The sequence below is a fragment of the Chelonia mydas genome, chromosome 2 (genome assembly GCF_015237465.2).
Source record: "Chelonia mydas isolate rCheMyd1 chromosome 2, rCheMyd1.pri.v2, whole genome shotgun sequence".
NCBI lineage: Eukaryota > Metazoa > Chordata > Testudines > Cheloniidae > Chelonia > Chelonia mydas.
In genome coordinates, this window is record NC_057850.1 from 129,312,452 (window position 1) to 129,327,840 (window position 15,389).

Genomic DNA, 15,389 nt, shown 5'->3' on the forward strand with positions numbered 1-15,389 from the left:
TTCCCCCCCTTTGTTTTCATCTAAGAAATTAAATCCCCAAATATTCCTTAAGGTATTATTAATCTGTTTTTGACTTTGGAAAATGGGACACAGGTTAGGAAATGTTGAAACTTTTACTCATTGTGACTAAGACACAGAAAGCTGAAGCAAATTGTCAGGGCGTCACTGTAGTTTAGTGGATAAGATTTGGATCTGGATTCTGTTCCTATTCCTACAGCAAACATTCTATGTGAAATGCTCATAACTGCCTAATCCAGTCCAAATTCCTCTGAAGAAACAAGGCTACTTGCAACCTTAAAATAAGAGTATTTTCTTGATACGTCGCATCTGTAAAGCCAGTTTTGTCAGTAGCCCTATTTAACTGAAGAAGTTGTAAAAATGTTATTGGTACAGGGAAAAAAAATGTTTTACTTTTTAAAATTCTCCTCCAATTAAGAAAATAGCTAAAAGTGACTGAACTCATTTTCGTCACAGATCCTCCATCCTGGCAAAGTATAAATGCTGGCGTCAAAACAAAGGGAGATAGGAATACTAAGCATGTGTCCACACAAACTGTGCCAACTGAACCCACAAATGTAATCTTTCAGTGGCTATGATTTTGCTTGGGAACATGAACTATTTTCGGATGCACTTTTTCTTTTCTTCTTGCTATATCCCATCATTGTCACAAGATGATGCAACACAATGTGGACCAATGACAATAGCCACCAACACTGGTGAGCATCCCCTCTGTTTTCATCTGTTTCAGCTACAGATTAAAATTGAATCTGTTTTGCAATTTCATTTATGGAAGATGCTACTAGCATATGCTATAGTATTAGTACTATATATATATATATAATTGTATGAGGACAACAAATTGATTTTATTATTATGCCTATAGTAAATAATAAAATCTTGAGTTTTATGTGGTTAGTCATAAAAAACACAACCACTGAGACCTCGGTGTGCTTTACAGTTTCTTTGCAAATTGTCTTATTACAATGCAACATGCATTAAACTATAATTTAGGCCTAATCATAAACAGGTGCATAGTAAAAGTGAGCTTTAATTAAGATTTAGAAGCCACATTGGGACATCCATATGAAGCTGCAAGTGAAAAGGAATAGTAGCTATCCAGGCTTTCCAAATGTAACTCTTTTGCAGAAATAAATCTCAATAGCACTAAAGTTAAATGAAGCTTTTCTATACATTATTTATGTCACATTATCAAGAGAGTGGTGTTGTGCACAGGATAGTAATAAAGATTATATTTATAACTAAAGAAAATGAGATGCATGGTGATGAAATGCTATTTTAAAAGACAATCTCCTTAGAATTCTGCATCCACAGTGCTCTGTGTTGTAGGGGGAAATTCAGAAAAGCTTGAAGCACTGTTGTACACTGTTGTGGGGGGAAATGAGCATTGCTTTCCCTCCATGTATTTCTCATTCTTAAAACTGGAGTGTTGAAAAGATTTGAAGCTTTTGGTTAAAAGGGGGGGATTGGCAGACAGACTAGGTTTTGATTAACCTTTCTTGGGTCTTCTTCTTCCGTAACTAGTCTCTAAGATTAAAATATTGTCTCTGAGCCCTCTAGGAGGTGCTTACATGCGCTTTCTGGGTGGAATTTTAAGAGGAACTCAGTTCCAGATCCGCTAAGGTATTTAGGCACCTAACTCCCATTGAAATCAAGGGATCTGGGTCTCAGAATTGGCCTAACTACTCCCATTGAAGTTTTACCTCAGTGGGAGCAGAGTGAATATAATGATGAGTCCTTTTGAAAATTCCATCCCCAGTGAGCACAAAGCATGAGTCCTTGCAAGGGGAATGGGTTTCTTTAACACATTAACTGGGAAGATGGATAAGAAATGAGATATAAGAGGGCCACAGTCAGGGTAAGTGGGATGTGCCAGGAAAATAACATAGTTGAAGTAGCTGTTTTGGCTGTTTCAGCATTGGTTGGTGCAGAACAGTCTGCAATAACTCCTGCTATGAACTCCCCAGATGTCAAGGGAATAAGAAAGTTGATAATCTGGTACTACATCTTAAGTGAAGGAACTGCAGAGTGATGAACCTCACCTCAGTTCTGGGGAAACTGACTGAGAAAGTATATTAAAGACAGAGTAACGTAATACTTGGATAAGTGTAAATTAATAGGATTAAAACAGCATGGCTTCAGTGAGAGTAAATCATGTCTCACTAACTGTTAGAATTCTTTGAAAAAAAGTAAGTGGAATAGTGATGGAGGAGAGCCAGTTGACATGATTTGTTTGTCTTTTCTAAAGGTTTGAGACAAGGTCTCTGACAAGAGACTATTAAGGGAAATAAATAACTACAGAATGAGTGGGCAATGTGCTGTCGTAGATTAAAAGCTGATTTAGTGAGAGGGAACAGAGCCTCTGTGAAAAGTTGTTCCTCTGAAAGGAAAATAGTGATGTTGGGATCAGTGTTGATCAGAATACTTTGTAATAATGTAATGAATGAAATGGGCAGAAAAGTGGTGAAATCAGATTACAGTATGTCCCATCCCAGTTGGTAAAAACTAAGGAGGATTTAGATGGACTCCTGAAGAATCTAAGCATACTGGAAATTGGGCAGTGAAATTTAAACTTGGATAAATGTGAGTCATCATACTGGAGGGAAAAAATCAAAACATCTTATTCATATATATATATATATATATATATATATATATGAATGAGGCGTTTTGATTTTATATATTAAAGCAGATGTTTCAGACATGTGTATATATATATTCACACACAAATACATTCTGTATCAATAAACACTGATACAAACCATATATCAGTATAATATTATATACACCTCTACCCCGATATAACGCGATCCGATATAACACAAATTTGGATATAACGCGGTAAAGCAAAAATGGTTTTCTGTCTCATCTACAACATTAGTTCTCAAACTGGGGTTTGCGACCCCTCAGGGAGTCATGACCTAGTTATGTGGGGGTCGCGAGCCCCGAGCCTAACGCGCGGCTGCAAGTTGCGAGCCCCGAACCCTGCTCTGGGCTGCGAGCCCTGACCCCTGTGTGGAGCTGTGGGGCTACGAACCCTGACCCCAGTGCGCGGCTGTGAGTCCCGACCCCAACAGGGACACATGGCTGCAAGCCCCGACCCCGGCGCGCAGCTGCGAGCCCCGACCCTGGGCTTGATGTGAAGGATGACATCAGTTGCGCCCTTTCTAAAACAACACCAAGAATAAAACTTCTTGTGTCAAATACTGTGTTAATAACGGAAATGCTCGACGCCAAAGCAAGTTCAATATAACGCGATTTCACCTATAACATGGTAAGATTTTTTGGCTCCCGAGGACCACGTTATATCAGGGTAGATGTGTATACACACACACTGATACATTTTGAAGAAGAAAGATCTACTGCAGGAATCACTGATAGATGCTTCATTTAAGATTATTGCTCAATATGCAGCAATGTTGAAAACAACAAATAGGAGTCTGGCCTACTTTAAGAGAAAGATGAGGGCCAGAGAGGGGCAGAAGTACTAAAGCACTCATTTGTAATAGGCTTGTTCCAGCTCTGAAGTCAATTCCAATTAAAGATAACTTATAGTTTGAACAATCAAAGCAACACACGCTACAAATGGGAAAGATTAAAAAATATCCATTGGAGCCTGTTGTTCCAGTAACATGGGGTGTGAGCTGTGGGGGGAAATAAGCATAACATGGAGGCATTAGCGGATCAGAATGAGAATGGCATGCTGCATCAGAGGTCCCAGCCAAGAAAAATTGCAAGTGTTGTTAAGAATGTTGCTGAAGAATGTTGTTACTGCTGCCAGGTTGTTATGGCTGCTCAGTGCTTCTTTTCTTGGAGCTCCACTGTTATTAGCACTAGCAGAAAATGCAGCCTACTAATTCAGCAGGCCTCAATGTCAGTCATGAAGAAAGACCACAGACATGGGTTTATTGCCCTGAAGACACAGTCTAGCGCTCTGGCTCCTTGGTTATAGGTGACACTAACACATGAGTGTCCAGTGACAAGGAGTGGCTCAGTCAGCAGTGGGACTCTCTGCTGTCCCGTAGGCCACACAAAGTATTAAGGAGAGGTACCCCAACATTTATGGACTGAGTCAAACAACTTACATACCACCTTACATGTTTCACAACATCTGCTTGTTACCTCCCCTTATACTTTGCTCCAGATGACTTAGGCAAAACATTCCTATTCATCACTTCTGTCAAACCCTTTTATCTGGGTTAGGTCAGGATGTACCTGTGTTAATCTTTTGAGATGTGTTCACGTACATACCCAGCATCTGTTGTTTCTTAGGAGTGCCTGTGTTTTAGCAACAAACTAGCAATAACCCTTGCAAAGTTCATGTATTGGACCATGAACTTGTAAGTATCTGTTTTAATACTTGGCCTGGCTTTGGTTTATGGCCTGACTTTACTGACTATGGTTCAGGCCTCAGGTCTTTCACTGGCCCAGTGCTCCAGATGCTCTCTCTCTCTCTCCTCCAACAAGAAGGATTTTGTCAGGAAATCTGTTTCAGCAGTAAGTCTAGCAACTGAACTAAACATTTCTGAGACCTGCCACATGGTAAACACAGCTCACAATCAGTCTGTGGAATTCATTACCACAAGAAGTCATTGAAGGGGAAAAGATTTGACATTAAAATGGATAATAATATCATCCAGAGTGATAATAGTAAATGTTAACAAAAATCATGAATTTTGGAAAGATAGAAACCATCATGCTTTAGGGCATAAACTGTCCTCTAGGTATTGAAGATTTGAAAGAAAGTTTTGTCAAACATACTATACTATAAGTGCATTCTACAGAATTTCTCACTCCTTTCTCCGAAGGAGATGGTATTGGCGACTGTTGGATATAGAATCCTGGTTTAGATAGATCACTGGCCTCATATAGTATAGTAGTACCTATATTCCTATGTAGCTGTCAAGTGAACTCACTGAATTTATAACCAGAATGGATTAGAGAGGGGAAGGAGAATTTGCAACCATTAGGATAAACTCCAAGAACAAGCCTGAATTCCAGTGTGCACAAAGACTTATTCATTATGGTTCCTAGATCTTTTTCCAAATAGGATTCTAACCTGCAGAGCAGAGGATGCAGAGAATAGGAGCAAATTAAATAACTTGAAAATAGCAAGGCTATCTGCTGGGGTAATGTCAGATCCACATAGACTTTCTTAAGCTCTGGATGTCTGAAGTTCTAGGAAAAGAGAGTAAAATATGACCATGTGAAATGATACTGCACACATGGAACTTTGATCCCTCAGTGAGATAGGAAATAAGAGTCTTTGAAACATTATTATGCAGCCACATAATTTTAAAAGTCCTCAAGGCTCTAAGATAAAATGAGATACTGGAAAACAAAGATATTTGATGATGTTTGTTTGTTCTTCCCCCCACCACCACCATTCCTCATGCCAGCTTCAAAGGGAAAGGGAAAAATATATACATACAAAGCAGCGACTCTGTGATATATTAATAAAATGTGCAATGGTTTATGCTGCAGTATTGAAATGATCCCAAGGAAATACAGTCACTACAAAAACCCAACAAAGCAGCACTTTTTTTGAGACACTTTGAGACAGGGCAATAAATTCTAATCAAAAGAAAGAAGATGAGGATAACCAAAACATACAAAACAACATGCAGTAATTGTTAACTATGCTACAGAGATCAATATGAACTTTAATTATACACAAACATTTTCCAAAGATGAAATATAGTGGAAATAGAAATTAAGAAATACAAGGAAATAACAATGACAACTAAGAAACACAGAATGAGAGCAAATGTAAGATATATGAGATTGTTTAAACCAGGTTCAAGAGTTATAACATTCATATGTTATAATGTTATAAACAGACCATGTAGCCTAAAAGAAGATAACATGTGACACCTGCCAAAAATCGGGCCATTATTTTTCTTTCACATGCCACACATATTTTCAGTTGAAGTCAGTGGGCTCCAAACAAAGGAAAGAATTTGGCCAATTGTTCTCAGGTTTTGCAGTAGTTTGGGGAGAGAAATGGAGAAGGAGACATGACTATTTTGCTTTTAAGAAAAAGAAATGTGTTGTGAGATTAAAATCCATGTTGTTACTGATTCTGCAAAATGAGACAGAAGGATGCAGCTGGAGGAATTGAAAGGTTTAATGAAAATGGTCAAAAGCATGGTAGAGGTCCAGAGGATATAAAATAGATGTGTTAATACTATCAAGAGACATACTGGCTTGGTTTATGGTAACAGTGACCAAAATGTGTGTGCATTTACATACACTTAAAAATGAAATGATAGATGCACACAAGCACTCTTGTTTAACTTTGAAGAAAGATAAAGGAATTTATATATGTACAGCCTGGTGGGAATAAGAATATGGGGTGATATGATTCTGGTGTATAAAAGGGGAAAAGGTTTTTTTTCTTCTTATGAATTAGCACTGATAGGACCCGAATTGTTGTTGATGTAATTACCTTCAAAAACAAGTGAGATTCTTTCAAACTCACATCCCTAATTTTAAAGATCAAAGACACTGCCCTTCAAAGAAACATGTGAATGTTTTTGAGGCTATTAATCTGGATTATAATTAAGCAACCACCATAGATGTGCAAGACAGCAAAATCTGAATATGACCACATATAGTCACGTCTCATATATTCTTTCACTGGTTAGAGTTCAGTATCCACAGTGTATTAATTTTTTTCTTTCTAAAGATTTATTTTGTTTTCTAAGAGGATATAACTAATTATTGCTGTTCTTGTTCACATGTGTTAGAAAAGTAACATAAATGCTTCCCCCTACTCTGTGAAACACTAAAATAGTTATTTGGCTTAACTTAGTAGAATTCACCTTCCCTCTGTTTTAGGAAAATTAAGTAAAAAACAGGCACTTTTTCTTAGTTGTTGGTACAGTGTTTGAGAGGAATAATTAATTGTTATGATGATTCCCATACCTGAGCCATCCTTATGAGGTGCCAAATTCAGGAAGTGTTCCAGATTGAGGTGTCAGTAGAGGAGGGTTTGGAACAAACTGATAAATTAAACAATAATAAGTCACCAGGACCAGATGGTATTCATCCAAGAGTGCTGAAGGAACTCACATATGAAATTGCAGAATTACTAACTGTGGTATATAACCTATTTCTTAAATCAGTTTCTGCACCAGATGACTGGAGGATAGCTAATGTAATATCAATTTACAAAAAAAAAAAAAGTCTTCAGATCCTGGCAATTACAGGCCAGCAAGCCTCACTTCAGTATCAGGTAAATTGGTAGAAACTATAGCAAAGAACAGAATTATCAGATGGATAGATTAACACGATATGTTGGAGAAGAGTCAACATGGCTTTTGTAAAAGGAAATCATACCCCATCAATTGATTAGAATTCTTTGAGGGTGTCAACAATCATATTCACAAAGGTGATCTAGTGGATATACTGTCCTTGGACTTTCAGAAAGCCTTTGACAGGCCAAAGTGAAATATGCAGTCATGTGATAAGAGGAGAGGTCTTCTCATGGATCCGTACCTGATTGAAACAGAGGAAATAAATGGTAGGAATAAACTGTCAAGTTTTCACAGTACAGAGAGTTAAATAATGGGGTCTCCCAAGGATCTGTATCTGGACCAGTGCTGTTCAACATATTCATAAATGATCTGAAAAGGGGGGTAAAAAGTGAGGTGTCAAAGATTGGCAATGATACAAAATTACTCAAGATAGTTAAGTTCAAAGCAGACTGTGAAGAATTACAAAGGGATCTCACAAAACGTTACGGGGCAACAAAATGGCAGATGAAATTCAATGTTGATAAATGGAAAGTAATGCACACTGGAAAACAATATAAACTTATATGTACAAAATAACGGGGTCTAAATTAGCTGTTACCACTCAAGAAAGAGATCTTGGAGTCATCGTGGATAGTTCTTTGAAAATATCTGCTCAATGTGTAGCAACAGTCAAAGAAGTTAACAGAATGCTGGGAATCACTAAGAAAGGGATAGATAGTAAGACAGAAAATATCATATTGGCACTATATAAGTCCAAGCCCACACCTTGAATACTATGTGCAGTTCAGGTCACCCCATCCAAAAATATATGTTGGAATTAGAAAAGGTACAGAGAAGGGCAACAAAAATTATCAGGGTTATTGAACATTAAGAAGACTGGGTCTGTTCAGCTTGTAAAAGGGAAGCCTGAGAGGGGATGTGATGGACGTCTATAAAATCATGTATTGTGTAGAGAAAGGCAATAGGGAAGTGTTATTTACCCCTTTACATAACACAAGAACCAGGGGTCACCCAGTGAAATTAATAGGCAGCAAGCAGGTTTAAAACAAATGAAAGGAAGTATTTCTTCACCCAACACATAGTCAGCTTGTGGAGCTTATTGCCAGGGGATATTGTGAAGACCAAAGCTATAAATGGGTTTAAAAAGGAATTAGATAAGTTCATGGAGGATAGGTCCATCAATGGCTATTAGCCAAGATGGTCAAGGACACAAACCCATGCTCGGGATGTCCGTAATCATCTGACTGCCAGAAGTTGAGACTAGACAACAGGGAATGGACGGCTCAATAAATAACTCTGTTTTGTTTATTCCCTCTGAAGCATCTGGCATTGACCACTGTTGGAAGACAGAATATGGGGCTATATGGAACATGGGTCTGCAACCTAGAATGACCATTCTTATGTTCTTATGCACTAACTTGAGTATTCGTTATTTGTCATAAGCTTCATGACATTTTTTGACTCATAGTGGTGTGGGTTGGTGTACAAAATGCTTCAAGGTTTTCTGAATTTCTTCATTCTGCTAGACTGTTAATTCAGACCAAAATTTTAAAAGTCTTTATTCACTCTTTTCTCATAGAAAACTATCACTGAATTCAGCAGTCCAAATCCTGGTCCTAGTTATACCGGATATCAAAGATGTCATGCAATAACTGAATCCAGAGTGTTATTAAGGGTATCCTGTGCATTTAAGAATGTTTCTTTGTCTAAGCCTTTAAGATGTTTCATTAGAGAGCAGTTGCACAAAGGAAGGGTAAAGGCCCTGACTCACCTTTCCACATTATATGGTGTCCATGAGCAGCTTTCGATTATGGGTTTCCCAGGTGAAAAATGCAAGGGGCATGTCATAAATATAAAGGGAAGGGTAAACCCCTTTAAAATCCCTCCTGGCCAGAGGAAAAATCCTCTCCCCTGTAAAGGGTTAAGAAGCTAAAGGTAACCTCGCTGGCACCTGACCAAAATGACCAATGAGGAGACAAGATACTTTCAAAAGCTGGGAGGAGGGAGAGAAACAAAGGGTCTGTGTCTCTGTTGGTATGCTGCTTTGCCGGGGATAGAACAGGAAAGGAGTCTTAGAACTTTTAGTAAGTAATCTAGCTAGGTATGCATTAGATTATGATTTCTTTACATGGCTGAGAAAAGAATTGTGCTGAATAGAATGACTATTTCTGTCTGTGTGTCTTTTTTGTAACTTAAGGTTTTGCCTAGAGGGATTCTCTATGTTTTGAATCTAATTACCCTGTAAGGTACCTACCATCCTGATTTTACAGGGGTGATTCCTTTACTCCTATTTACTTCTATTTCTATTAAAAGTCTTCTTGTAAGAAAACTGAATGCTTTTTCATTGTTCTCAGATCCAAGGGTTTGGGTCTGTGGTCACCTATGCAAATTGGTGAGGATTTTTACCAAACCTTTCCCAGGAAGTGGGGTGCAAGGGTTGGGAGGATTTTGGGGGGAAAGAGGTGTCCAAACTACGTTTCCCAGTAAACCCAGTTAGAGTTTGGTGGTGGCAGTGGTTATTCCAAGGACAAAAGATAAAATTAATTTGTACCTTGGGGAAGTTTTAACCTAAGCTGGTGAAAGTAAGCTTAGGAGGTTTTCATGCAGGTCCCCACATCTGTACCCTAGAGTTCAGAGTGGGGAAGGAACCTTGACAGGGCACAAAGTTTGTTAAGTAGTTGAATTGGAGTGAGGACCCCCTGAAAAGTAACAGAGGTGCAAGATTGTTGCTCTGGAGACAGGGTAGCAGTGTCTGATATGAAGGTTCTGCAAGAAGGAAGTTGCCTGTTTTGCTGTTTGTTACCACTCCTGTTCAAGCAAACATGGCTTGTATACATTTTGTGAAAGAACATACTACACTAAAATGTGTGCTTCAGCCTCACCAATTCCTGCTCCAAACAGGAAACTTACCTGCAAGCCTCTGGATTCTGCAAACACTCAGCAAAGGGGCAGGGTAAAGCAGTGGGGCCTGTCTATAGCAACATCATTTTACCAGACCAGGTTTTGCTCTTGCTGAGCCAACTTGCTCCCTGGGGTAATTCTGTTTGATGTTCTCTCACAGAATCCAGGGAAGCAATTTTCAGCAGGGTTACTAGGTTTTATATATATATATATATATATATATATATAATTATTACTGTTATTTCAAGCCTTTTAAAACAAATGAAAAAAACCTCACAGACTCTTCCCTCAAAGTCTGTGCAGGCTGAATAGTCCCTTCCCCAAGTTTGCCCCTCACACCAGTTAGTTTATCAACCCGTTTTTTCCTGGTTCTTACCTCAGAGCCTTAGTAATACAGTTTCTCTAGCAGCAGTCCATTGGGCTTAAAGCCACTGGCCCCTCAGCTTTCTGGAGGGTATTGCTGACCCCTCCCTCCATTTCTTACTGCCTTCGTCTATGAGGATCAGCTAATTAAGTTCCAGCTCTTTTCCCCAGCTGCAGTGGGTGTGGCTAATCAGCCAGGCAGCCAGTTGCTGGCCTCTGATCCCATAGGAATGGAATCTCTTATACCTTCACAGGGAACACTATGTTTCTGTCTATGCTCTACGTTGTGCTCTCACTCACTTTTTTTCTTTCCTTCCCCTATCAGTGTATTTCTCTCACCTTTAGAGGAGCAATGCTGTTCTTTGAATGGGAGTCATCATCTTTCTTCGTCACCCCGAGCTCCCTCTGGTCGTGTCTCACCTGACGTCTTCCATTTCTTTCTCCCCAAAACTGATGGGATTGCCCCCAAATCCATTTTTGCTGCTTTATTCACTCATCCATGAGTACATTGTCACTTTCTTCCCAGTCCATTCCTCCTACAATCATTCCTTGTCCTTCTCTGTCCCTCAGTCTGTCTGCCTCCTTGTGTTAGTTTTTGCCCCTTTCCAGTTCATATCCCGCTCACTCCATATGCACGAACCTGCTGGAGTTGGGATCAGTCTCCTCTTAGCCACAGATCAGCTCAGGCTCAGCTACTGGCAGAGTCCACCTCCCATACTTCCCACCAGTGAGATGCATGCTCTTGGACTGTCCTAACTGTGCACCAAGAGGGAGGGATCAGGTAAACAGAAGGCAGCTTATAACTGTATTTTCCCAACTAAAAATGAATGTGCTGTCCTTTCCTTTGTACTCTCCTAGGAAACTTCATGGTGTGTCTATTAGGGAGGGCCAACTTTGAGTTTCCCCTATACCTTAAAATCTTCTTTTACCAGGGTCTGGTTTTCCTACCACCTTACTTTGAATTATCTTCTGTGGGGAAGCCTACTGGTATTCCAAGTCCCTCTAGCAGTGACCAGACAGCTTGCTCCTTTCTTCCAGCTGTTCAGAAGTGACCAGTTGGTGTCCTTCCTGTTCTGAACCTCCTCTTTTCCCACTATTCTTTCATTCTCAAATATTCCCAATAGAGTCATCTTCTCTGGTGCAGGTGACAACTTCAATGCCTCATCCTTGCATTAATGTGATACAGAATATGTCCATAGTTGCACCTTCTACTGGCCTTTAATATTCCGTAGTGGAGAGATGGTCCAGTTTACAGTGGGCTGTTATGAATCTATTTATATAATCTATTCTATTCAATATAGATTCTTATACCATGCTCATGACTATAATATCTGAGTACCTTCCACTAATGCATTGAGCAATATGACTAACATCTGACTCATGTTCTCTCATTCTCTCCTTATAGGGAGAGGTGTATGCAATGGAGTGTCTTGTTTTGTTGGAGGAATTTGTTTTGTTTTGATTTGGGATTTGGTAGGGTGGATCTTTCTATTTTTTTCTTTAATATACATGTTGCTATTTATTTGTGTTAGAAAAGGCAAAATCAAAGAATTGTACCTTGTACTTGCAGCAGAAGGTGCTGAAGTTTTGATGGTCTTTAGCTCCTGGGGATGTTCCTTCCACAGTCTCCATTATTTGTGGTATGTCAATATTACATGTAGCTAGAGATTTTACGATGACACAGTGGATTCTGTGGGAACAAAAGGAGGATGGTCAGACCTTCTCCCGCTCCATAACAGTAGAGTGTGAGGGGCTTTTGGGGTGTTGATATATCTACTTCTTTGAATGATTGCACACATGTAGTTCACCAGATGCGTGTGTGTGCCCAGCATGCCAGAGCCAGTGCTCGCTGGGGTGGGACATGTCCTGCACATCCTTGTGGCCTCTCCTGAGCCTACATAAAGGCAGCGCTGCCCTGACCCAGCTCAATTCATTTTCATCACCTGTGGCCTGACTCAGAAATCGATGTATAGTTTACTTCATGTTATTTTCTTCTACAGTTAGCCAGTTTAGCCTTCTACCTTATCTGTAAATAGTTAGCAGTTGATAATTGTTGTTTAGCTTTTTATTTTATGTTTTACTTTTTTAAAAAAAATATTTTAGTGCTATGCACTGGTGGCATGAAGTGCTCACTAGGCTTTGAGCACTTCCCATCATGTAATGTCTATCCTGAATAGTCACCCTCATACATGCTGCCTTTTTAACCCTCAGTGAGGAGCACATTGAGAAGTGCAGTATCTACCACTCTTTTTAGAAAAGAATGCAGCTTTCCAGAAACCCGCTCCTCAAACACCACCTGTGGAGCAGGTAAGGCCTGCCTCAGCCCCTGAGGCCTTCACATGAGTGCCCTGCTGTTATGAACCAGCATGTACGCAGTCTGGTGTAGTAGTCAGAGCAGGAGTCAGGTCTAGTGGGCGGAACAGGCATCCAGGTTGGGGAATGAAGCCAAGGGTCAGCACCAGAGTCAATTGCCAGTTACTAGAACCAGGGGCCAAGCCAGAGTCAGAACCAGTAATCAAAACTCAGGGCCAGAGTTGAGATCAGATGCCAAATAGCAGAGCCAAGGGTCAAGCTGGAGTCAGGGTCAGAAGTTGGGGGCTGGGGTCAGAGCAGGACTGGTCACTGAAGATTGGAGGGAAGGCATAAGGACAGAAGGAGAGGCAAGGATCAAGCATAGAGCAAGAGCCCGGTGGGAATAGGAGAGAAGGTGGGAGAGAAGTAGGAGGCAGGAGCAGAGCAGGAGTCAGGAACAGGGTTGAGTGCAGGAGGCAGGCACAAGCACAATCCAGTGCATCCACAACAGAAAACCACCGGGTTGCTCTGACAAACTTCCTGTTCTTCCTCTTGGCTTAAATAGCATAGTTGGGCCAATCGGTGGAGCCGAGTGATCCTCCAGTCAGCTCTCCCATGGGTGGTCCCTTGGCTGGCGCTGTAGCCCTAGTAGCTTCTCAGCCCACCCACTTTACTACCTATTGGGTGAATCAGGAAGTGGCAGCTGCTTGGGGACTCTCTGGTCTGGCTTCAAGCCCTGGGACATCACACCTTTCATTCGCATGAAGTCTGCAAGTTGTCTGGCAGACCCCTGGACTTGCACTCTTCTCCACAGAGGAAGAGGGGGAAATCTTCTTCTTCAAGACCTCCCCAAAAGTGGACACATAAGCTTGTCTTCCTTGAAAGAGAACTCAAAACATCATTGGGCTCTTCAGGTACCCATGATAGAGCTGGGCCATGTATACATCTTCCTGGTACTACAGCAGCAGGATATGGGTACCATGTCATCAACTCTGGTACTATCCGCAGGACAACCATTGAGTTCAGTACCATGCCATTGACTCTGGTACCATCGGTAGGAAGGATGTTGAGTCTGGTACTGCAGTGGGATGATATCAGTACCGTCCTGTCAACTCTGGTACAATCTTTAGGATAGCTAAATGAGTCCAATACCATGGTGGACGGATATCAGTACTGTGCTGTTGACCCAGTGCATTATCTACAAGATGGCTGTTGAGTCCAGAACCATGCATGCTCTTTCAGTGTTGACATCATACTGACAACCCCACAGGTCTCTGAGGCAGCAAAAGAATTTGCTTTGCCTCTCTGTTCCAGACCATCCTGTACTGCACAAGTCCATGCATTTGTGACATCTCCTGCATTACCGGCTCTGTCTCCTTAACTCTGGTGCAGAGACTGTTAGTGGTACTGATATCAGTACCATCTAAGAAGCATATTGAGGGCTGGGTGCCTTCTCTGGTACCCACTTTGACACCAGGACTGTGTCAGTGGTGGGAAAGTCTTAGGTCTCATTTTCAGTCTTGGACTCTCCTTTGGCATCAACAGCCTCAGTACCAGAATGATTGTCAGCTTGGCTACTGATCCCAGCGTATTCCATGGCACTGACTATGAAGTCTTTCTCAACAGCAATTCACGATGCTGTACCATCAACATCTTGGGAGTTTTTTGTGGTATCATCTGCCATACCTGTCTCAGTACCTACATTGACCTCTTCACAATGGACTAGAGATCAATCAGTTCAACTAGTGGTCCCATCAACTTTTGATCCCCAATGCCTACTGAATATTTAGATGACCCCTTGCAGTCTGATCAGAGTCCTCCAAAGCTTTGTCATAGCCCTTGCGATCAATGAGACTCTTCTAATACCAGCAAAGACCTTACGGAATATGCCAGTATCCTTAGCCCCTATAGCTAAGTGCACAGACAAATGTTATCGTGTTCCTGTGAAAGACTTTGAGGGTTTTTATTCTCATTCTGCCCTGAATTTTTAGTAGTGATCCCTGACAATGAAAGATCATGTTTGGGGAGATTTAAATCAACCCACAAGAAGTAGGGCACAAGAGACTTGATTTATTTGGGAGAAAAAATTATTCCCCCTCCTTTCTCCAGATGCATATAGCAAATCAGCAAGCACTGTGAGTTACATGTGACTATGTGAACTGGGATGCAATGTCCAGGTTTACTGAGAAACTACCAAGAGGAAGTAAAGTCTTTCCTGCTAGAAAGTTGTTTAGTGGCCAAGATGGCACTCCAATCTGCATTTGCTGCATCTGATGCTGCTTCTATGGTAATAGCATCTGTAATAACAATGAGAAAAGCTTTCTGATTACAGAACTTTGAGTATAGCAATTGGACATGCAACAAACTATGTTTGATGGTTTGTATTTGTTTTCATACAGCACTAATGAGACTTTACATTCTTTTAAAGACTGTTGAGCTACTCTTAATTCATTAGAGGTCTATATCCCAGACACCAAGAGCCCAAAGGCCCACCACCACCAGAGGGGGAAATGCTAAGTCTGCCGAGACTAAGGAGGTGCCTTGCCACGAGTGGTA

The 15,389-nt window shown here is 40.7% G+C and overlaps 1 protein-coding gene across 9 annotated transcripts in view; it reads left to right on the forward strand.

The window, feature by feature from the left end:
• The window catches only part of CDH18 (cadherin 18), an 840,354-nt gene that overhangs the window by 785,622 nt on the left and 39,343 nt on the right, over nucleotides 1-15,389 (forward strand). The window lies entirely within an intron of this gene.